This window comes from Terrapene carolina, unplaced genomic scaffold (assembly GCF_002925995.2).
Source record: "Terrapene carolina triunguis isolate 2854851 unplaced genomic scaffold, T_m_triunguis-2.0 Scaffold211, whole genome shotgun sequence".
Lineage (NCBI taxonomy): Eukaryota > Metazoa > Chordata > Testudines > Emydidae > Terrapene > Terrapene triunguis.
The window spans coordinates 28,582,844-28,606,451 of record NW_020664562.1 but is presented as its reverse complement, the minus strand read 5'-3'; positions in this window follow the sequence as shown (position 1 = coordinate 28,606,451).

Genomic DNA, 23,608 nt, shown 5'->3' with positions numbered 1-23,608 from the left:
CTTTGTATGAAGTAAATGGAGCCAAAGAGAAAATTAAGTTTAAACTCAGCTCTCAGCCAGTAAATTTTACAGTAGCAGAAGTTTTCCATCAGCTGGGGCCTATATGAACCAAAAGGGAAAATATTTTAAAATCATCTAAGATGTAAAATCCTGTTTATCTGCTCTCTCCTTAACCACTACATTTCCAGGAGAGATTAAAAGTAGGGCTGTCAAGCAATTAAAAAAAGTAATTGTGATTAATCGCAATTAATCTCACAGTTAAACATTAATAGAATACAGTTTATTTAAATATTTTTGGATGTTTTCTACATTTTCAAATATATTGATTTCAATTACAACACATAATACAAAACGTACAGTGCTCACTTTATATTTATTTTTGATTACAAGTGTTTGCACTGTAAAAAAACTAAAGAAAGTATTTTTCAATTAATTTAATACAAGTACTGTAGTGCAATCGCTTTATCATGAAGGTTGAATTTACAAATGTAGAATTATGTACAAAAAAAACTGCATTCAAAAATAAAACAATGTAAAATTTTAGAGGCTGCATGTCCCCTCAGTCCTCCTTCTTGTTCAGCCAATCGCTCAGACAAACAAGTTTGTTTACATTTGCAGGAGATAATGCTGCCCGCTTCTTGTTTACAATGTCACCTGAAAGTGAGAACAGGCGTTCGCATGGCACTGTTGTAGCCAGCATTGCAAGATATTTACGTGCCAGATGCACTAAAGATTCATATGTCCCTTCATGCTTCAAACATGCTGAAGGGACGTGGTTCCATGCTGATGACAGGTTCTGCTCGATAACAATCCAAAGCAGTACAGACTGATGCATGTTCATTTTCATTAGCTGAGATGCCACCAGCAGAAGATTGTTTTTCTTTTTTAGTGGTTCGGATTCTGTAATTTCTGCATCAGAGTGTTGCTCTTTTAAGACTTCTGTTTAGCATATCTGGCACGTAAATACCTTGCAATTACAGCTCTACAAAAGTGCCAAGCAAATGCCTGTTCTCACTTTCTGGTGACATTGTAAATAAGAAGAGGGCAGCATTATCTCCTGTAAATGTAAACAAACTTGTTTGTCTCTTAGGCCTGGTCTACACTACGACTTTAATTCGGATTTAGCTGCGTTAATCCGAATTAACCCTTCACCCGTCCACACTACAGAGCCAGTTAATTCGAATTAAAGGGCACTTAAAATCGATTTCTGTACTCCACCTCGACGAGCGGAGTAGCACCAAAATCGATTTTGTTAATTCGAATTAGGGTTAGTGTGGCCGCACACCACCGAATTAATGTGGTTAAATTAATGGGGTAGTGTGGCCGCACACCACCGAATTAATGTGGTTAAAAACCGAATTAATGTGCTTAGTGTGGCCGCGCACAATCGAACTTATACAACCTGTTTCCCAAATTTGAATTATCTAAATTCGGATTAATCCCGTAGTGTAGACATACCCTTAGTGATTGTCTGAAAAAGAAGTAGGACTGAGTTGACTTGTAGGCTCTGAAGTTTTACATTGTTTTGTTTTTCAGTGCAGTTATGTAACAAGAAAAATCTACATTTGTAAGTTGCATTTTCACGACAGAGATTGTACTACAGTACTTGTATGAGGTGAATTGAAAAATACTATTTCTTTTGTTTTTACAGTGCAAATATTTATAATCAAAAATATACACTTTGATTTCAGTTACAACACAGAATACAATATATATGAAAATGTAGAAAAAAACATCTAAAATATTTTATTGGTATTCTATTGTTTAACAGTGAGATTAAAACTGCAATTAATCGCTATTAATTTTTTTTAATCACAATTATTATTTTTTTGAGTTCATCGCATGAGTTAACTCTGATTAATTGACAGCCCTAATTAAAAGCCTCTCTGGCTTCTTCAAGTCCTTCTCCTGATTATATGTAAGTGCTAAACTTCATCCAATCAGGGAATAGGAGCAATAGCACAGGCCTTCTGTAAACAATTGTAACTAATCGTCAACACAGCTTCAATTTTGAATAGCAAGGAGAAAAAAGTGAATATTTTTTTGTTATTTTAAAAAACTAACCACAGACAAATGATCAAATAAATTCAAACAACAAATAATTTAAAGGCTCTTGCTATCTGACCATGGACATCCCATGAGCCAAAAGAAAATAAATTCACTCAGTAAATTGCTGAAAATAATTCACTGATTTCTAGTCATCAATACCTTTTGCATGAAACAGTATTTTAAGTACATGTGCAGTGAATGTTTTATGAGCTATATTTTGATTTGACCAGGAAGTTCAACAAGAAGAAGATGACCTAGCCTGCCACATTTCTTCATGAGACCATCTTCTCAGTGATCTATGGCTCCACTGAGTAGAATTACGGTTTCAATGCTGCCCTTGAAACATGGGTCAAGCAATGTTGCAAACATATATTCTTTCCTGTCAAACATTTCACCAAGCCTGTGGTTTGCAGAGCCATTTACTTTCAAATTTGATTTCCATGTTTTCAGCAAAGACATGCATATGCCTGTACATGAGAAGTAGCAGCACCTAACTTCAATTTGCATTACTACATCTGACTTCATAAGTGAGTAGTTAAAATGGTGTAAGGTGGTCAACAAGATTTCAGTAGTGGAGGTGAGGACTGGGGCAAGGGAGTTACCCCTAACCTCTGACCTTTGTTTCCCTGTCCAATCTCCTGAGAGCAGGATGATAAAAACCACAACTTTGGTAATTATATTTGTTCATTGTTTGCTGAGAAGTTCAAGTATATGAAGGTGCCCTATCAAAGGACAACATACTATTAGAACAGCTCTGAGATACCTGACCATGTTATTAAAACTGGATGGGAATTTATTCCTGTTTACAGAAACTCTGAAGAACGTTGGAATTATATATTCTTTAATTGCATATCTCAGAGGAAATGCATCTGTGGTCTTGTTTCCAACTGATTACCTTAAGAAGCAATTATCATGTTTGTGTATCCAAAAAAACCATATAGAAACAAAGCCCTGATGACCTACTTATCGCTCTGAATAGTGATCTATTCAGTCATTAATGTCAGTTCATTGTTATTTCTTGGAGTTGTATTTGGAGGTGGCTTTCAATCACCACCTCAGTGGATTCATGGGACAAAATTAAGGACCACACTTTGAGCCAAATCCACTGCTGGTGTAAATTGGTATAACTCTTTTTTTTTCCAGTTGGGATACATGGGCTGAATATCTTACCCTTTCAGTATTATTTTCACAAACATAGTCTAAACTTATTTGGGGGAAATTAGCTTCAAACTGAAATAGAGTGGGGAGAAATTTTTCAACTAAAACATTTTTTCAGTGAGAAATGCAGCTTTGGTGACACCGAAACATCTCACAAATTCATGTCAGTTTCACCACATTGTTTCTGTGGGGGAAAAAAATCTAAAAATAAAATTAAAAAAAATATTTTGGTTTTGCAGTTTGAACATCTTTTTAAAATAAAGTTATTTTTGAAAAAAAAAACGTTTTTAAATGGTCAAAATTAAAGCAAAACATTTCCATTTTGTCAAAACAAAACTTTGTCTTTGACCTGAAATTAATTTTTTTTTTTTACTTTTTGATTTGCTGACCCCAACCTAAATTTTGTTCTTCATTTTTTTGATCTTCCAGTGAACCAAAAAATGCATCCTTTGCACACTCTACTATGGAGGCAACATCCTACATGTAGCTGAGGCGTGGCCTGAGATGAGCAATTTACACATGAAGAGAGGTCTCATTTCTTGGAATACAGAATTAGGGTGGTAAACAGATCACTAGGTTGAAAAAGACAGAATGACTGAACGAGCTAGGATAATAGGGAGAACACCCAGGGAAATATTTGCTAACAATGGACAAGATAAATTAGGAATGTAAAGAGGAGGTGTAGGGTGGACAATGCCTGGACAGAGGATGCTGCACAGGGCATCAGAAGGGTTTAAATTTGAGGAGGTGTCCAGGGCCCTGAAGAAGTGGGTTAGATCTAAAGAAGTCCCTATGGACTCCCCAGGGAAGTGACTGGAGAGACTGGAAGTAGAAAAGGAAGTCCAGCAATAGTATTACACAAGAAATGCAAGGGGGGGGGGGGAAATGTGATTAAATTACAGTAGAAGTCTCTCCTAAAGAGAAATTCAGTAACATACAGGGGGTAGATGGAGGTGCTTTGGATAACTATGTAAAAGAATGCTTCTCAGAGCACAACAAAGATCTGTTGAAAGCCACTGAAACTTAAAAAATAATACCCACGGGCAACCATGGAAAGAACAGTAATTGTAGCTAAAGAATCAGCGCAAAAAGCACAAAAAATAAGCTCAGCTGCTGGAGAGAAATTGGCTCAGAAATGTGTCCCCTTGGGAAATAAGTAAGTGATTTATGGAAAGAGAATGAGGAGTTAAGGGGAGCATTTATGCAGATGTTAAAAACTTTAGAGTGTTGAAAGGATTAAGCAGGCAGGTATAGTAAAGGTATTGGATGTAACATTCAATAAGAAGGGGAAAGAGAATGCCTGGTTTGATAATAAAACCTGGTTACAGCAGTACAATTCAGTGCTGCCTCACCCAATGGAACCCTGGTAGTCAAATTATGCCAGGGGAGGTCAGGTGGTGACAACTACTGCCACTTTGCTTTTGTCCCCAGGAATCTTTACAGCTATTCTGAAGGAAAATGGGCCCTTTCCCCAAAGGAATGGTCTGTAATCAATTGTAAATGACTGCTATAGGCAGAGAGACAATATGATTTGAATTATTTGACTATGGACAATTTAGTCAAAATCACTGAAAGGAAATAAGGGGTTTCCATTTGAACTTGGCTGCCTCTGAATGTACAAGTAGGGAATGTAATCTGGGTACAGTTCTGTAAAAAGTAATCAGAGCAAGACAAGGAGTTTTGAGCAAAATGTTTAAAAGAAATGCAAATACATTTGTGTAATTATGCAAGGTTTTAAGGATGTAACCATACACTCTTTGTTGTAAAACCCTATTTTGTATATCTAAAATAAACTGGCTTTTAAAAGATTCCACTAAAAATCCATTTGAATCTTTCATTCAAACTTGTAAAACCTGACTGACACTTTTTGAGTCGCTGCCAATGTTTCCTAACCATCTTTGCGAAACTCTTTTTTTCCCTCTCAAGCCAAACACAAGATGTTATCTGGCTTTGTTACCACAATGTTTTTATGAAGTTCAGCATCTTTTTAAATAAAAACTAGAGGTCTTGGTTGTGGCTGTGGTGGGGATAGCCAGAAACAGAGTACTAGGAAGAGACTCTGAATCCAGTTGTAGTAATGAAACAGTAGCTGAAAGGGCTGCAGGAAGAGAATGAAAAATTAAGGAGCTAGAGCACCTCTGGAGTAACAATAAAGGGAAGAGGTGGTCACAAGACTAGCAATGTTAGCAACACAGAGTCTTAAAGTGGCCCTGAGTAATTAGACAATCACTACATAGAGTACATGGGAACTCTTTAAGCACAAAACAGTTGCCCTTCATGTGAAAATTAATATGGCTAACATGATATTATGACAAACAAAGGGTAAGGTTTGCACTAAGGAAGGAAGGTACATTCCCATGGAACATGTAGTTTATATCATAAAAGAGGTAAAACAAATGTAAAGACATGCTATTTAATCAAAATCCTACAGAGGATGCAAAGAGGAGCCACAATAGGTTGTGTTTTCTTTTTGAGATGGCTTTATGCTTTGGAAGCAGAAACCAACCTAGAACCAGGAAAGATCAGTGAATATAAGAAATGGAGCTTAACCATTAACGCTCTTATCCAAAAAGTTCTGTTTAACTCTAATGTAAAGTAAATGTTATTAGGAAGTAAAAAAACCTATATGGTAATGTTTTGTAAATGGGAAAAGAAAAATTGTATTAAAACTAAGCAATCATGTAAAAGATGGAAATGCCCTAGATTGGAAACAAATCCAACTAATGGTTTAGGGTTATTTCTATTAAGGAAATATTGTTTAATAATGTATAGTTCATTCATGTGCCAAATGTTATTGTATTTCACAAATCGGCAGTCACTGGGGTTTGGTTAAAAATGGTTAAAAGCTATTGAAAGGACTTTATGGACAAAAAAGTAAATTTTTAAAATGCACAAAGCTGCCAAGGTGGGGCAGCAATGAAACTGGAGGGAGCTTGACAGGATCTGAGCTGTTTGGGACTGATATGTCGCTCTGAAACTAAGCTGACACAGAGACACTGTGGGAACATGGCCAAGCACTTCAACAGAAACTAGCAGCAGAGGTACTGCATCCATTACACAAGCAAGTGTTTCAGCCAGAATTAGCAACTAGAGTACAGTATTGTATTTTGAAAATCAACAAAGCAAAGAATTTATTACTTAAGAGTTTTTAACTATTATATGGACGGTATGTTGTAAATGTTTTTTGATGTACAAGATAGCGTTAATCTGCCATCATGAAAGGTAAAAGGCAAGAACAATGACGTGCAGTTGAGGGGAAATACATGCTATATAAAGTAAAAGCAGCTTTAAGTAACATAGAACAAAGAAAGCTTCCCTCTTTTACCACCACAGAAAAAAACTGGTACAAGAGAGGTAATACTAACTGGTACAGGATAAGAAAATTAACAAGGGTCCAATACCATGAAGTTAAATGTAAAAAGCACTATAACTCATATGATGCGGAAGAAATTTGTTTGTTTTTCTTCCTCAGATATTGTTGCAAGATAATGCAAGGTCTCGAAAGCCCCAGACTTGTACCCCCCCTGTTGGGGGACACTTACATGCGCAGGTGGAATATCTCACAGACAGGGTTGCTGGCATGTGGGTTCACTCTGGGGGATCAGTCCCCAAATTTCACAGTAAGGTTGAGACACTGGAATGTTGGTTAAGTAAAAACTGCCTGTGCTGGTGATGACAAGTATTGATCGGTGGCTGAAGAGGACCACTTCTGGTATAGACCCAGAGAATGTTATTTTAATTGGCCTATGTTATTTTCACACCTAAATTTCCTGTGGTGATAAATGGAAAGGTTTTTATATTTTGTACCAGTTTTTCATAATGTAATTAAAATAAAAGCAAAGTTAGAATTACTGAAGGATGCTTTAAAGGCAGAGCAAATTTATAATGTGGAATTACACCCTGGTGGACTGTACTAGAGGAGGGGAACTTGCACCCCCTGACTTGTACTTTAAGCCTTATATTAATGGTGGTTCAAATAATTACAACTATTGTGATCTTAGGTATGTGTTGCTGGGTAATAAACTTGAAAAGGAGAACAGAGAAAGATAGGAATATGATGCAAATGATACAAGCGATAATATAAAACAAAGAAAGAAGCAGGGGCATGTAGCAGAGGCCTGGCCTGACTGAGTAATGAACAGTTGAAGGGAGGTTTTATTTCTTGGAAGACAGAATTAGGGTTAGATCATTAGGTTGAAAAAGACAAAATATCTGAGCCAGCTAAGATGAGAGGGAGAACATCCAGGGAAACTTTTACTAACAATGGATAAGATAAGTTAGGAATGTAAAGAGGAGGTCAAGCATGGACAGCGCATGCAGCACAGGGATTGGTTCATGTAAAGTGACCAAGCCAATCCAAAAATGTGTGATCTTATACATAGTAAATGCAATACGATGTGTAAATGTATATGAAGGAAGAGGGTTTTGGTGTAAGTTTGGATGTGTGGTACATCCTATAACCACCCTCTATGCTAGAGTCTGATCAGGGCCAGCTCCAGCTTTTTTGCTGCCCCAAGTGGCGAAGCCAAAAAAAAAAAAAGAAAAGGAAAAAGCCATGATTGGCGGCAGCTCTACTGCGCCACTTCATTCTTCGGCGGCGGGTCCTTCCCTCCAAGAGGGACTGAGGGACCCGCCGTCAAATTGCCGCCAAAGACCCGGACGTGCCACCCCTTTCCATTGGCCGCCCCAGGCACCTGCTTCTTTTGCTGGTGCCTGGAGCCGGCCTTGAGTCTGATCAACTCAGCGTAGCTTTGCTGTATGCCAAATAAAGGAACCCGAGTGATGCAATCTGGAGTTAAACTGAGTTTTTTGGATCCCAGTGAACTGAATGAAGTGTTCTCCCAGATCTGGGCAAAGTATTCTGGATAAGTCGAGTGGAAAAGGTCTCAGAGGGAATCCCAAACTATATAAGATCCTTATCTCCAGTCCAGCCACTCTTTCATGGTGTGTAGGTTAACAGGGAACCAAACTGAAAATATCTAGGAATATCTTTTTTTTTTTTTAACTATAAATTGTATTTATCACCTGGCAGTCAAGAAGAGAAAAGCCTGAACAGCTCCCTACAATTGGAAAAAAATGAAAACTGATCTTTCCCCTACGAAAATATAGAAATAATAGGTTTTTTTTCTTACCCCACCAAGATGCTATGATATTTAATTTATTAAGTGGTGCATAAGCCTTGTGCTGGCCTTCTGCACAAAGGTGAATTTCACCCTTGTATTTGTAAAGTGCATTGAGTTTTTCAGAGGAAGATGTTATAGAATATTAGTTATTAATATAAGAAGTTAGAGAAATGAATGATAATTTACCAGTGAAATGTATATTCCCTAACTGAAATGCTGAACACTATTTACTTCTCTATTTCAGAAATGACTTTTGTTTGAATATTTGATATTATCCCAACCTTTGCATTTTATCTAACCAAAAACTGTAGCTACTTTAACAAATCCCTGCATTTCCATCATTCAGTCATGGCAAAGAGAGAAAAAGATAGCTATATATTTTGTTGGTATTAAAAATTAAGCTAAATGTTACTATATATGACAGAAAAAGATAAAACTTGAAGGGATGAAACAAGATAATTTATCTAACATGATTATTTAGATCCAACATTCAAAAATTTAGTAAAAATATACTGTTTTTATTATGCATTTTTTCAGAAGAATTAAGAAAATAAAAATGGCCATACTAGGTCAGACCAAAGGTACAGCTAGCCCAGTATCCTGTCTTCCCACAGTGGCCCATCCCAGGTACTTCAGAGGGAATGAACAGAAAAGGTAATCATCAAGTGATCCATCCCCTGTCGCCCATTCCCATCTTCTAGCAAACAGAGGTTAGGGACACTATCCCTGCCCATCCTGGCTGATAGTTCTTTTTTGAACCCTGTTATAGTCTTGGCCTTCACAACATTCCTATGTCAAAAGTTCCTCAGGTTGACTATGCGTTGTGTGAAGAAATACTTGTCTTTGTTTTAGACCTACTACATATTAATTTAATTTGGTGACCCCTAGTTCTTGTGTTGTGAGGAGTAAATAACACTTCCTAATTTACTTTCTCCACACCAGTCATGATTTTATAGACCTCTAGCATATACCCCATTAATTGTTTCTTTTCCAAGCTGAAAAGTCCCAGTCTTATTAATCTCTCCTCATATGGAAGTTGTTCCATCTCCTAATAATTTTTGTTCCCTTTTCTGAACTTTTTCCAATTCCAATATATCTTTTTGAGATGGGGCGACCACATCTGCACGCAGTATTCAAGATGTTGGGGTACCATGGATTTATATAGAGGCAATATGATATTTTCTGTTTTATTATCTATCCCTTTCTTAATGATTCCCCGCATTTTGTTCACTTTTTTGGCTGCTGCTGCACACTGAGTGCATGTTTTCAAGAGAACTATACACAATGACTCCAAGATCTCTTTCTTGAGTGTTAACAGCTAATTTAGACCCCATCATTTTATATGTATAATGGGGATTATGTTTTCCAATGTGCACTACTTTGCATTTATCAACATTGAATTTCATCTGCTATTTTGTTGCCCAATCACCCAGTTTTGTGAGATCCCTTTGTAACTCGTCACAGTCTACTTGGGACTTAACTATCTTGATTAGTTTTGTATCATCTGCACATTTTGCCACCTCACTGTTCACCCCTTTTCCCAGATCATTTATGAATATGCTGAACAGTACTGGCCCCAGTACAGACCCCAGGGGACACCACTATTTACCTCTCTCCATTCTGAAAACTGACCATTTATTCCTACCCTTTGTTTCCTATCTTTTAACCAGTTACCGATCCATGAGAGGACCTTCCCATATATCTCATGACAGCTTACTATGCTTAAGAGCCTTTGGTGAGGGATCTTGTCAAAGGCTTTCTGAAAATCTAAGTACACTATATCCACTGGATCACCCTTGTCCACATGCTTATTGACCCCCTCAAAGAATTCTAGTAGATTGCTGAGGCATGATTTCCCTTTACTAAAACCATGTTGACTCTTCCCCAACAAATCATTTCATCTATGTGTCTGATAATTCTGTTCTTTACTATAGTTTCAATCAGTTTGCCCAGTACTGAAGTTAGGCTTACCGGCCTGTAATTGCTGGTGTTGCCTCTCAAGACTTTTTTAAAAATTGATGTCACATTAGCTATCCTCCAGTCATCTAGTACGGAAGCTGGTTTAAATAATAGGTTACATACCACAGTTAGTAGTTCTGCAATTTCACATTTGAGTTCCTTCAGAACTCTTGGGTGATCAGAACTCTTGTATTGTGAGTACTATTGAGAAAGAGCACATTTAATGAGAGTTTGTCACAGGAATATGAAATGTCTTATTAGTTAATTAATTTTCTTCATACCATTTAGACTTCCTTGCATTTTAATAGAAATCCAGTTAATAGCACAAACTGATGTATAATGTATTTCACTATCTGAATGACTATCTGCTTTTGGAGATCATGCTAAATAATTGCTAATTGAGCTGGAGTATAGTTCAATGTTTTTTCTTCATTTGCTGTTTGGATCTCATAATATCACTTTCACACTTTCAGCTGAAGCCCTCTTCAGAATCTGCAGAGGAAATCAGCTAAAGGCATAAGCTACAATGTTAATAAAATATGCATTAATGTCTTATTCTTTAAAGAGGTATTTTTTCAGGATGCTTAAATTGCATCACCTTCCTAGGATTCTCATGTATGGTCAAAGTTAAAAGGATTACGGAGGTAAAACTCATGCACAATGGTGGCAATTTTGTAGGGGGTTAAAACAGTATCAGAATTTTATCAATAATTCCATGCTTTTCTTTGTTGAAAACATATGACGTGCACAATAACCAAAAATATTGCTGTTAGCCAAATTTTATTTTGACATATGTTAATTTATATAATTAGATACTAATATTGAGACGAGGGTAATGGTCTAAATTTTTCACTCAAGATGGAGGAAGAAATTGCATTTCAAGTCCCAGTGCAAGATGGGATGGGACTGAGAGCGAATACTGGGCCATGTGGTCTATAGGAGTCCAAGCACAACATAACAAACACAAAGATAATGCCACTTGACCTATATAAAATGATTTGGTGCCCCTAGTATCATTGCTAATAACTGCACATAATAGTCACCACAAGAGCTGCACTAACTCAAAACCTTTTCTCTCAAGAGCATAACCCAAAGGATTAGAAACTAAACTGTTATAATCCAGTTGGAAAACTACCCTTTAAGCCAATAGGGTCAGCACTGAAGCACATATTTGTGGCTTTAGGTCTTCATGATCCAGTTCTGTCAGCTGAGCACCTTTCACAGCTTCTAACTTCACTTTAAAATATAAAACGCACACCACACACGTGTGTCATAGGAATGTTTGCTCAGAATGGTTGCCATGTTGATCATTGAACGCTGTACACAACTGATGCTAATTCGGATGGAAGCTAAGTGGCTACTCATACAATGGGCCAGATCCCGAAGTCCACACCCAATTTCCACTTAGGCAAAACTCCCTAGGCTGCAATGGAACATGGCTGAGAGAGTATTGGCCATAATGCTGGAAGTCAAGTCTCTTGTTTCTAACTGAAAAACTTCATCAAAAATATGGTGAAGTTGTTTTATTAGCAAATTGCTTTCATCTCAGTATTTTATCAAATGTCAGTTGCTTGATGGGGACAGACTTTACATGTTCCCAGTTATGCTACCAAATTAGAAAAAACATGAACACATATACTATATTCCTATATAATGAAAAATTGATTATAACAAATGAATTGCATACTGTGCTAGTGCAGTAAATTACTTTCTTTGTGACTTTTACAACACTGCCTATGCATATAATTGAATGTCATTCGTTTATGCTTGCAAATATGGTCCCTTTGACATTACACCTGGGAGCAAGCATACACAGTAGTCTATTTATGGAATAGGTGCTAAACATATGGCCTGTTGATCAGGTCTAGCCCCAGAGCTGTTGCAAAGTCCTGCTGGTTTTCTGCCAGTCTATACCATCACAATGATCCTTTCAAAAGCACAAATTCCCAACAATACTGTGTGTGTGTGTGTGTGGGGGGGGAGTGTGATTCCAGAACAGCCAGATCACTAAGAGACCATGACATGACACAAGGCCTAAAACATTTAAGAAAGAGCAGAAGAACAGGACACTTCTTAAAAAAGAAATTTTATGGGTCCAGATCTTGAGGTCCTTGGGTTTAATCTATATCTTATTCAGGCAAGCTGGTAAGATTTTGATATTGTTTTTTTCCTCCTTGAATTTGCCTCATCCAGCAAAGCCTTAAGCAGAAGCTGAACTTTAGAATAGTTGAGTAACGTTTATATGCTTAACGTTAAAGCCTGTGCTTAAGTGTTTTGCTGGATGAGGGTATTATTTTTTATGGCTCCAACGAGTTGTTAACAGACAAGTTATTTCTGGACATGCTTTTTGTGACTTAGAAATAAAATATACGATATCAGTTATACAACCAAAACACTTATTTTCCTTTGATATGTGTCTTTCTAAAGGGTAGTTATAAAGAACATTTGAAAAACAGAAAATATTATCAGTTTGCATTTGTGAAAATGTGCAAAATGATCAGGAGAATTTAAGTAGCTTGAGATATTAAAACTTTGGATAAATACATTTGAAAAGGATATTTCTCAGTGCTAAGTGTAAGAGTTTGATGTTGTTGAAATTGGATACTGCTTTTAACAATTGCTAATGCCTGGTGCAGAGTTCCTAACTTTAAAAGTAAAAGTCTAAATGTGCATTTTTGCAAGATATAGTAGTCAACGTCCAAGGTGAACACCTGTTAGTGATCACAGAATCCATAAATTAGAGCAATATCAATTGGTATTTCAGTTATTAGATTATAATTTGAAACCACAGTTCACGGAATTTACAGTGTTCTGTGTGCTCTCTGTGTGATGTCTTCATAGTGAGGACTGGAGTAGGCTATGTCTACATTATGAGCTAGGAATGTGATTCCCAGCCCATGTACACTTGCTCACATTAGCTTTCATTGAGCTAGTTCAAGTATAAATAGTAGTGTAGCCATGGTAGCATGGGCAGCAGCAGAATAGCTGAGCTGTGCCAAATACTTATCCCACCAGCTTCAGGTGAGTTTGTACTCAGCACGGTTAAGCTATGCCTATGTTGCCACTGCCTGTGCTACCATGGCTAAACAGCTACTTATATTTGCGCTAGCTTAATGAGAGCTAGTCAATGTGTGTATGCAAGCAAGCTGGGAATCACACCCCTAGCTTGTAGAGTAGATGTAGCCTTCATTAGATCCTGAAACTCTAAGTGAATGTGTGCTGGCCATGCTGATGCAGTTTTACTTCATTTAAAATAAAATAGTCAAAACTCAGTACTGTGCATGATAGCGTGTTGCTAGAACATATTGAAAAGATAAAGCCATTCTTTCTAATGAATACTTTAGGTGAAACATTCTGGAGGACAAAAATATTCTAGTTATAGCTTACCTTTAGAATCATATAGGAGAGGATGTGCATAGTGCCTTATTCTGCCAGGTATGCATTACTTATTATAAAATAATAGAGGCTTCAGTGTTTCACATGTGACCATTAGAAAGATCAGAACACAACCCAGCCTTCATAATGTAATTGAGTGCTGCAAAATATCTCTAGTGATTAATATACTAGACATTATGCAATGCTCCCACAAGGTAATTTTGTCCTGACACAGAATAATGATTGTTACAGTACTTCTGTAGCTTACGAGACATTAGGCCTTCAGGCTTCCATATCCAAGCACAATGCTGTATGTGGATGTAAAGAGCTTCCTCATGAATATCAGAGAGGCTCAAGTATCTGTTTACATTAAGCCATTAAAAATTAAAAAACCCTTCATCATTCACTCCATAGGTTTTGCACACCTTTTATTCTCCCTGGCCCTGCACGGGTGAAGAAAAAGAGTGTGCAAGGAGTCGGCTTCTTCTCTTCACTGTGCTTCAGTGCAGGTATTGGCACAATCCTGTTCTGGAGCATAGGTGTTGTGCCCTGCTAGTGCCTCTTCTGGCTTCCCTGGACAATTCTGCCTGCCCCATGCTACCATGGGTAAAGGGCATGGTTGGAGAAAGGATGAAGTGTGGCTGGAGTGCAGTGCAATGGTGTTATTTCACACTTCAGGCTAATGCCCTGCAAAGCTTCATTTACTAAAACAAAATATTTTTACTTACAAACACCAAAATGTCTGAAACTGGCACCCTTTTTTGCACTCATAGCTTTAAAAACAGGGAAAATATTTTTATTAAATATATTACAATTCACAAAGAATATATAAGAGCAAGCTACAAACCATGAAAATAGAGGCTTAAAATCTATAACTCTGACAAAGCCAGGAGGATTGAAACATTTAAATACATAAAAACAAGTATAAAAGGCGTATCCATTCAAACATATGAAAAGGAATCAGATTACCTGGTACATCCTGCAGCATTAAATGCTGGTGGGAAAGATGATGTTCTACGCCTTCAGCCAGTGTAACTCTATGAAAACCAATTGTTAAAATGAAATTCATTAGAAACAACCTAACAGATTCGGGTCCCACCCCCACTGTGATCTTTGATGGACATGAAAAAGTAATTGTGACATTTCAAGGAGGTGGTTTGGAACTAAAACTGCAGATGTATTCCATGGGAGCACATAGATTCGCTAATAGGAGACAGGTTTAACACATTTCTTTTCCTTTCTGTTGAACTATAGGATCGCAAAGGTTGTCATGGCAGGAAAGGGTATTGCTAAATGCTGATACAATGGAAAGATATTTTCATAACAGAAATTTTGCAGATAGCTTAATTTTGGGAAAGATTACAAGAAAATGAACGGTCAAAAATCATAATGGCTGCATAGCCCCCACCCCAAGCAAATCGTCATAAGATCATTAAGAGAGATTGAGTGCTCCCAATAACAGAGGGCTATACAGAAATGTGAATAGGGAAGCCAAACACATTGCACAATGACCTCATTATAGCTCTGCCACCACCCTCCATAGCACAAACCCAACGAAGCTGCCATGCTATAATTGTCTTTAATGTGCGCAATGTCACAGAAATGAATGGCTAATGTCCTTTGGCTACAGGGAAAGAACACCCTCACAAAGCTATGTAGCTGCACAAGCATGTACCAATGTTCCCCCATGCATTTCTAGCAGCTGGACAAGATGTCATCCTCTGCCTCCCCGTTGTGCCAAGATGTGTCCACATATGGCATCCCTGATTTCACTTCCCACTGGGAACTGAACCACTGTGCACGTGAGTGGGATCCAGCTGCCTGCACAGAGTTTGTTAACCAAAATTGTTCTGAGCCCACTTGGGACAGAAGCAGTCCCCTTTACCCTTCCAAACATGGAGTGTGCAGCAGGCAAAGATTATACAAAAGGTGTTTGCCACATTGGCATCCAGATGAGAGCATAGGCAAGGCTAACGAGCTTTGAGCCTACTAAATGCACACTCCACAACCATTCTGCAGCTACTGAACTTGTAACTGATTTCCCTTTTACAGAGTCATTGAGATCACAATATGGTTTCACGAGGTGAGTTGGTGGATATGTAGAGTCTCTCAAAATACCTGTTGGCACAGACACACCATAGAGAACCATATAATTTCTTCCCCCTTCAAGTACAATTCTGATCTCCTCAGCACCCTGGCATTAGGAAGCTTTCCTGTGTTTCCCATGTTCATATTCATGAATCTGCCTCTGTGGTCCAAGCAGCTTTGCAGAATGTCCGCTACAAAGTTTGAAAAACCCATTCTCTGAAATCCAGCTATTATTTCTGGAACTTTTCTTATGGCAACTCCACCCCCACCCTTGGCAAATCACAGTGTTAATTGCCTCACAAACCTGCCCAATCATGACCCCGACATAGACTTTCCAACCCCCAAAGTCGTTTACAACAGACCTATAGCTGTCTGGTGGTGCCAGCTTCCACAGAGCAATAGCAACTCCCTTCTGAACTGGTGTGGCTTTACAGAATCAAGTGTTCTCCTGCTGGAGGTTTGGTGCAAGCTCCTCACACAGCTCCATGAAGGTCTGTTTCCTCATTCGGAGGAATCACTATTACTCATCCCAAGTTTACAGAATGATGTGATCCCACTTCACCATACCGGTTCTCCTGCACCAGAAGCAGCCAACCAGACAAAAGGCATTCTGTGGCAATACCAGCATTCACCATATCAGTACCATGTGAATTGAATGAATGATCACTGACCCTCAAAGTCAGCCACCTTTAACATGTCAGATGCCCAAATTCCATCCAGCATCCTGCCAATCACCGATTCCACTGCATAACCGTTTACGCTGAAATAAGGAGCAGGAGCAGAACCAGATCATCATCCCATTTTTCCATGTCTTCCACCCACTTTTGCAGGGAATAACAATGAGGGGAGACGTGATCAGAAACTGCCATCGGCAAATGTGTGAAGGCATGGGACAGTACCAACACCACACAGGAAAAAAGTTCCTAGAGTGTCTCCCTATGACACGCACAACCCTGGGATACTACCCCCAAAATGGTAGCACTAATATCACATAACAACAATTGTGGTCAGCAGTCAGGACACAGGCACACATGTATTCACAGAGTCATACCTGTGTTCAGCACAGCATAAGTGGATACTCGGCATGGGTAGGGGAAGCACCTGCAAGCATGATCCAGTACTTGAATATGCATGCCAGTGTAGACATAGCTAATGAGTAAGCAGGAAAAGATCACAACATCCACTTTGAATCTGCTACATTGCTTTATTTCTTTAGGCATTACACAAAGTGGTAAATCTTCCAACAACTTACTATCACATCAGAACAAACTTATAATGTTGTGCAGTTTGCTATAAGACTGCTGGGAGCATCAGAAAAATGTGTTGCTAGCCATCCACATGAAGATAAATACTGATATTATCACTCAAGACTATGTTTTCTGCTCAGCGTTACTAGGAGCCCCTTTAATCTCTTTTCACACTGCAGGCTGCTCAGATCTCCTAGCTCTTCACTGCATCCTGTTCATCCCCTTGGATGCTCTATCTTCTTCAAACAGTCTGGATCACTTTGATTTTTCTCAGCTGCATTGAACCTCACTCTGAACTCCTCAGATGCTCTGACCACTTAACACAATTGCAGTATTTCATGAGCCCTGCTACCATATAGCATGGAAGAAAACTACATTGACCCGCAGAATTTACAGTGATGTAACAAATTATCACAGACATTGGTGATGGTAATAGCTGCCCTCCATACGTGCTGACAGTGGCTTGGAGAACTCAGTATTACAGACATATGACTGGAGGAGGATATATCTTCATCCTTTTGAGAGTTATAGAAAGTGGGTCAAAAGAGAATTCGTTTAAAACCTTCTGAGATCGTAATGTACCACAGCATGGAAAAAGTCTTGCCTTGTGTTCGGATTTTAAGAAAAATCCTAACATCAGCAACCTGGATGAGGTCGTTTGGTCAGCCCTTTATGAAGCATCATAGACAGCAATCTAGCAGAGGCTATGAGCCAAACCCGGACTTTGTGTAATCACTTGATATATGTAGGTCCAACTCCATTCATTCTGAACTTGGCCCTATGCGTTCACCTACTGAAGGAAGTCGCTTTTTATTTCTTAGACCTCAAAGATACTTTCAGTTTATATTGATTAAGAATAAAAGTTACAGTATTTCAGAGGAGCAGCATATAAATTAAGTATAAACTGAAGCCTGGGCCTGTGGCAATAAGATATAAAGCTTTTCTTCAAGTCAGTTTGCAAACAGCTTTCAAGCACATTCTAAAGGTACTTCTATGAAAATATTTGTACTTTATGAATATAGATTATAGTTTATTCCAAGGTATATAAAATACCTATGATTTTGTAGGATGAGTCTTGCTAGCCCCCAGCTGTCTCCCGGAAAAAACACTGCGTAAAGTGCTGCCCATGGAGCACAAACATAAGCAACTCAAATGACCACCATTTGTAGGAGTTGTATATAATTATAATTTAGAGGGTTTTTTTAAAATTCAATTTACAGTAGAATTCATTTAATTATCCCCCTTATAAATGGCTCTTCTGGGTATTTAATACAATTATTAGAGGGGAAAATTCATAGCAACACCTTCTGAAGAATGGATCTATGGCACACACACAATTAAAAGAGGCTGTCTGCAAGCCTAGTCAAGGAAACACGCACTAGCAGAAATGTTCTGTGTTGCCACCCTTGATTTCCTTCAGATGGCTTTCCCACTCTCTTGAATATACTGCTGGATACACATGCAACTAGTGAGAAATAGTTAAAGAACAGCTGAGGTGTTTCATAGCCCACTGAGTGACTAAGCAGCTGTAGGGAGGTTATAGTAATGGTGTGAGCAGAGCATTTTGTATGTTCTTTAGATGGCTTCTAAGTGTCTTTCTCTGCAGAAATGTTCAGGCTTTATCAATGTTTGGAAGCTACATTATATGCGGAGTGCCTGGGAATGCAATTTGGGGTTGGTGCCTGTACCTGAGCTTTAGGATGAGGTGAGGAACAGCAAAGGGGCAGCCTCACATAGAAGAGAGAGAGGGAAACAGCAACTACAATTTTCTCAATAAGCAATCTTGCTTCAAACATTTGTCATTCCTTTCTTTCCTGACATTTTCTGACTTCCTTTTATAGCCTACCTCTTCGGCAGAGCCAACCATGGGCAAGTACTGGTCCATATCATACCTTCTTCTATCAAAGGCATTGAGAGAATTCCAGTGACAGAATGCTAAGCACTGAATGCCAACTGAAGGATCAGGAAAGAAGTAGCTTTTCCATACACTACAGGAAGCCCAAGTATTTTGTATTTCCCTTGACTGCTTCTATTTACTTTCAACAGCCCATCTCAATGTGTTCTTTGGGATGCTATGCACACGGCACAGAGGCAAAAGTTACAGAACTGCTATTTGAATGGACAAAAGGTCATTGGATGCAGGCTCTTGGATTCTCAGGACATTCTTTAAGGTTATTCTTCACATTATAATCTTAAGAGTCGCTTTTCCCACCCCCTCTACATTGTTGTCATCTGGGGCTGAATGGCCAGTCTTCATGCTCATTTTTCAGCAGGTGGATGATATCCAGACCCCAGAGAAGGAAGAGAAGAAAGAGTCACAAAGAAATGAGAAAGAACTAGTGAGGGTAAAAGTGAGGCTGACAGAATCCCTCGGGATCTCAGTCAGCAGTGGAGAGAGTTACCTTGCGGAAAAGACACAGATGGCAGGAAAAATGTCAGCTGCAGGAGGTAAAGCAAAATGCAGGCAGAAGTAGAAACTAGTGAGCCACTCTGTGGACAGGAGTGCCTTGGGAGTAACACACATGAGTAAGATGGCCACGGGCCTATAAATGTTACAGAAATTATCATAAAATCCCTGCCAATCATGACTGGCATTGTTGGACACTAGCTGAACAGAACTTTCAAGTCACTTCTTCACCCAATATCGGGATCTGTTCAAAAGCAAATGCCTTGTGGTTGCCATCATATACCCAAGCGTGTTAACCAAAAATGTGATCATTACCTCACAGCTTTCCCCCAGGGCTGCCATTTCCCCTAATATGTCCCATTTCACCTCCCTGTATATTGAGAACTGCTTCGTAGCACATCCCTGCAGCCAAGCCGGTAGACAAGCTGTAACACTGCACTTAACTAGACAGCAGGGGTGCTCAATAATGAGGCCATCTGTACCTTTTCCCCAACCCTGCCCTGAAAGCACCAGCTCTCTGATACTCCAAGCCCCAGGAAGCTTGAGGAGTGGTATTTTCAGGGTCCCCCTGCCAAACCTAAGTCCCTAAGCAGCATATCAGCAGTCTAAGCACTCAGTCCATGTAAGCTGCAATAAGATTTTCAATATTCATTAAACAAAAAGACACCACTGGATTGTGGGGTGGGAGGCAGGTAATAGTTGAGACACATTCTCATTTTTTCAGCCTCCATTTTGTAATGGGTACCATAGTGAACTCTCACCCCCTCTGTCCCATGTTATAGTCAGTGGCATATTATCGCCTAGGCTGACAAGACCTAGGCCTAGGGCGGCAAATTTGCAGGGGCGGCAAATTTATGGGCAGGTCTTCACTACCCACTAGATCGGCGGGTAGTGATCGATCTATCGGGGATCGATTTATCGCGTCTCGTCTAGACGTGATAAATCGATCCCCGAACGCGCTCCCCATCAACTCCGGAACTCCAGCTCATGAGAGGCGGAAGCGGAGTCGACGGGGAAGTGGCAGCGGTTGATGTGCCGCCATTCTCACGGGCAGGTAAGTCGACCTAAGATACGCCAACTTCAGCTACGCTATTTGCATAGCTGAAGTTGAATAGCTCAGGTCGACCCCGCCCCCTAGTGTAGTAGCAGCTCACCTCTGCCTCCTCCGCAAGCACGCCGCTGCGTCCTGCTTCTCCCCCCTCCCTCCCAGCGCTTGTGCCGCGAAACAGCTGTTTCGTGGGGCAGGGAGGGAGGGGGGAGAAGGGGGAATGCGGCGCGCTGGGGGAAGAGGCGGGACCGGGGTGGGGATTTGGGGAAGGGATCCAATAGGGGCAGGGAGGGGGCGGAATTGGGGCAGGGACTTTGGGGAAGGGGTTGGAATGGGGGCGGGGAAAGGGCGGGGCCGGGGGGGGCGGCAATTATTTCAGGGCCTAGGGGCGGCAAAATCGTTAATCCGCCACTGGTTATAGCGGATGCTCAATAGCTGCAAAGTACTTTTCATTACAACCCCCACTTTTTAAACATTGATAACTTAAGAAAAAAAGAAAAGAAGTCATCTTTGGGGCTAAAATTTTGTATGCTTGGTCTCTGCCTAAAGGTGAATCCTTTCAGTCTTCTGCAAAGGCAGAAAAGGAAAGAGAAGAAAAAAAAACACTCCTCTTTCACTTTCCCTGCACAGAGAGGGAATAGTGGGGGCTTTATAAAAATGAAATACTTGGGAGTGAAATCCATCCCCCAGTTTGGAACCTGGACACAAAACAACCTGTGCTCAAAGTCTCCAGGCTGGACTAACTACAGGCCCATTTTGACTTCTGTCAATTTCTGTTGGGGCCGAGGCTGCTGCTGTCAGTCTTCTGGTAGTTATTTTAATTTCAGGTATTTAAAACTATTTGCAAGTTCCTGTTCTATGACTTTGTCCGGCAGGAGAAACAGAGATCTCTCGAGCTGTCCTACTGTACTACCATGTGGTGGCGTTTTTCACATCAAATCCTAGAACGTGATGTCTAATTCTGTGTCTGAAATTCAGTCTTAAATAGGTAGTAATTCAGCTAGTAATAGGTTCAGCCTGAATTGTGCCAGGATTGAATTGTTATTGATTGGTATGAGACCATGGTGTAGAAGGGGGATTTCCACGCCATACATTTGGATGGGTCAGATGGATGGGTTGTTTCACAGGTGATTGTTAGAAAACCTGGGGTCATTTGGGGTTCTGATTATTACACACCCATGCTTTTTTGCTATTACTGCAAACTCAGCCTTTTACACTATGAAAGGTACTATTAAGTCATTTGCTTCTAGGACCCATACAGATTCTCTTTCATGAATTAATTATAACCAGGCTTTTCTGGCACAATTATTTTTCTTCCAATCTTCAGGCTACTTTTATATATCCCCTTGAGGGGGTTAAAACTGAAGCAGTTACAGTTGATTTCTATATTGTTTTATCTGTTGGCCATATTACCCTTCCAGAGACAGTTACAGCACCCATTCAAGTCAATGGAAATACTTCTATTTACTTCAATAGGAGTTTGAGTCCACTCTGCCATGTCGTGCCTCTGCAGAAACTCCCATATCGATGAGGTGACCTCAACTTTCTGACCTTCACATATAACAGCCTTTCACATACATGCAAACAACAGTTTATTACATCTTTTAGATTCTTATTACTCCTGCCTATTGGATCAGAAGATCCTTGTTGATTTTTGAGATATACATCTGTTGCTAATCAGATTAATACCAGAAACCCATATCAAAGGATCAGTGCTTTCAAGAAAACTCCCTCTCTTGTGGTTGTCATGGTTCAAGAAGTCATCTTGTTTTCAAGACTGAGGTTAATGTGTTTTCCTTTAATTAAGACTGCTCCTGATTAGTGTTAGCTTTGCTGTTGTTGTCCTTGCTGCAATAGATAGCAGTGAACTGTTACAACAGCAAGTGATCAAGGGCAAATAGGAGTTCTAATTCAATTCATCACAAAAAGAGTAAGAGCAGGGGGAATGGATTGGAGGCAATGGATGCTTAGGGCTTCTCAACACTACTGCAACTTCTCCCATAGGCATAAGTATCTCCCCAAGAGATGGTAGCTATATCAACGGGAGAAGACCTCCCATCAACAGAGCACTGTCTACACTAGGAGTTTGGTAGGTACAACTATGTCGCTTAGGGGTCTGGATTTTCCACACCCCTGAGCAACATAATTACACCAACATACATTTGTAGTGTACACCAGGGTTTAGTATCAGATTCCCAGTTTAGATTAACACTGCATGACAGCTTGGATGAAGCCAGCTTTATAAACACCCTGCTTCTTTGTCTTTAAAGAAAGGTCCCAAAAACAAACTGACAAAGTCCTCTCCTCCCCCTTCCCCCTCCCCAAGGCTGACAAGTGCTGCTATCCAAGGGAGGAATCAAGGCCTTTACCTCCTCATTCCTCTTCTTATTATTGTTTCAAGAATTGAATTAAAATTCTCATTTGCTGTGCATTTGTCATGCCAGGACTCTACCTGATTATTTGCTATCAGAAGAGTGTATTGTTCCTTGCACCACTGTTCATGAGCCTTCTTCTTGAGCACCCAAGAAGCAGGTTAACTACTTCAATAATCTAATAATCAATTGTTGTTTATATTAGATTTTTCCCCCTTAAAGAGGAGGTTTACTCTTATTTGGATTTATAGATGACTCACTTGCAGTTATGTTACAGGATTATATATCATCACTTGTACATAATAATAATGTGGGTATAATGGCAAGTCCATTCTAGTCCAGTAACCTCGAATGGTCAGCAATCTATGTACAATACTAAAGAAGAAGGTGCAAAGAACCCCATAATGGAGATATACGGAAGAACCTTCCTCTACATGAAGTTTCTTCCTAACCCCAGTGGTTGCTTTATGCTCTGAAGCAAGAATTTATACACTGCATTCATGTTTATCCTAGCTAATGTGTGTTTTCCATGGGACAGTCTATTATATGCATGTCTATACAAAAGGATTACAGGCATAGAGCACAAATATGTTAATCACCCCCTGCAACGTATTAAGAGTCCTCACATCGGAGTTGAGGGCATTCAACACCTTGCAGGAGATGCTCAGCAGCTGGTAGTGTCAGGCCTGTTCCTCTCTTGTATATAAGATATTCCAATTACTGCTCCAGAAGCTGCATTAATGATTATTATGGAAAACTAGTTCACAGCATGTCATTTGTTA